The following is a 2,524-nucleotide window of genomic DNA, read 5'->3' as shown; positions in this document are numbered from 1 at the left end:
GAGGATGGATATAGAATGCGCCCAGTCGGCAATGCGCATGCTCCGATAAATAAAACCATAGATACGCGCGAGCCGCGCGAGCACTGCGGGGTTATGAAAAGCAGCAACAGCTAAGCCTAATTGTAAGTGGAAAGAAACAGTGAGAAAAATAATAAAATTTTGTATAAGTGATTTGAACGCGGTGATATAGATGTATTGCTATATCTGCAAAGAGCGAGATAAGGCGTCTACCTATCATGTGTAAGTATAACTGCATTATATATTGAAATCTTGAACTCTGGTAATGCGAATTTTGAAGTTATATTGCTAATTTATTTCATTATTTGCGCATCGGTTTGTTTTGTTTTAAGCATGTGCTCTGTCGACTAAGCGCATTATATATCCATCCTTGTCAATCTTCTCTGTGTCAACTTTTTAAGCCTATGTTCCTTCCAGTAATATATGTTCTAAGGCTGCCACAGACAAAGTAAACAATGAATACAGCTCAACATTTCAGCATACTTCAGGGGCATGTATACTAACATAAACAAAAAAAAAATTTGACTGTCGGACTCTCCAAACCCGCGAAATTTTAAAATTCCCGTTACTTTTTGAACACACCTCGTATAGTCAAAATACGCGATCTCCGAGATGACAGCCGTTCACGAAATAAGCGCTGAATGAAACCAATCAGTACATCGAAAAAGCGACAACAACTTTGAGAATTCGAGTATCGATGTAATACACTTTTGCAGATAGCATACTGAAGATAATCCAAAATTGAGAATCAAAACGTCTGTACTAAAAATTGTTTGTTAATATATTATTTACATATGCACATCTATTGTTGGCTCTTACGGCAACTGTATGGCATTAATTTATATTTTGATTTACTTCTTCAGAGTCTTTCCTCGTTCAATTTTAATATTTTTAAGTTTTTCAAATAACGTAGTTTTAAAAGCATTAAATATTGCACTTGCCTTTCTTATAGAAACGCCTCTTTTTAGTTCTAATACTCTTTACTTCTAATACTAAATATTTTCTTATGAATACTTTTTTTTTGACGTTTTATATAATTTGTAAATTATAAGAATCTATTTTAAATAAATTCCAATCACTTGTAATATTTTTAAACATTAAGATAAAGAACACAACTAATATTTCCATGTGTTACTTTAAAGTTAAAATAATTTCTAACTGTGATTAATATTTAATACTATAAAGTATATATGAAATAGTGAATATAATTTGTTGAATTGTCAAGAAAGGAAGAATTATTGAATGATTACTTACATTAATAAAAAAAACATAAAATATCTTATAATTAAATGAAAAAATAGTACAACAGTACAATGAATGTTGACACTAATTATATAACCTTCCCACGTAGTACATAATGATTTCGAATACGTTTTTAAAACGTATCCATAGTTTCATAACCGTAAAGAACCATTAAAAAACGTTTAAACAAAAACGTTTTTGAAACCATAGTTTAAGAAACGTATTTTTTACGTTTTTTCTTTAAATACAGTAAAAAAAGTAATATTGTAAAAAAGTAATACTGTAAAAAACAGTTTTTTAACATTAAATAAAATAGAAATGTTTTTTAAAGTAAAAAAAAATTGAAAATCTTTCTGAAGAACTTTTTCCGGAAATTTTTAAACGGTCACTCATTCAAGTCGTAATTGTAAAAGAGTATAATTTTATATATGTTTATATAAATAATATGCTTTAATTATATGTTTAATTTTTTCAATAACTTTAATTATATGTTTAATTTTTTCAATAACATACACTGCCCACCAAAAAAAGTGATATACTAAAAATTTAGGAAAAAGTTATCAAACTTTAAACGCTTGTAAAACAAGAAACATTTATGATTCAGGAGTGTTTCAAAAAAGGAATTAAAGCTTGAAACCAGTACTTCGAGAAACTTTTAATGCCGATTAAGTGGCATGATTAATTTGCTAATAGCCAATGATAGAACGAAAACTTGCAAAATCGATAAATAGAACGTGCAGTTTCTAGAGTTGTGTGGAGTGAAGCAGTTGACGTAACTCAATGAGGTAAAAAGCGCGTGAAAGTTGAAAGCTTTTTCTTCAAAATGCGATTTTGCGGAACTCGACACGATAATTTTTTGCTAAGTTATGCCAATTTGTAGAAAAGTTGTTTTTCATGAGATAATAATGAATTATGAATTGCAATGTCGCCGTTATCAATGCAAATCACTACAATTCTGTCCAAGACATGTTGTTGGTTTAAAAACATATCCGTGTGTGTGTGTGTGTGTGTGTGTGTGTGTGTGTGTATGTGTGTTTGCATATCACAAGGATAAGGACCCCGTGGTTTGTCAATTCCACAGTATTTAAAGATTCCAAACCTTTCTTGTAAAGTGTGTGTGTGCGCGTGTGTGTGTGCGCGTGTGTGTGCGCGTGTGTGTGCGTGTGTGTGTGTGTGTGTGTATTTGCATACCACGGGGTCCTTATCCTTGTGGTATGCAAACACACACACACACACGCGCGCGCGCACGCACGCACACACACAC

This window comes from Solenopsis invicta, chromosome 5, assembly GCF_016802725.1.
Source record: "Solenopsis invicta isolate M01_SB chromosome 5, UNIL_Sinv_3.0, whole genome shotgun sequence".
Lineage (NCBI taxonomy): Eukaryota > Metazoa > Arthropoda > Insecta > Hymenoptera > Formicidae > Solenopsis > Solenopsis invicta.
Note: the sequence above shows the minus strand (reverse complement) of the source record.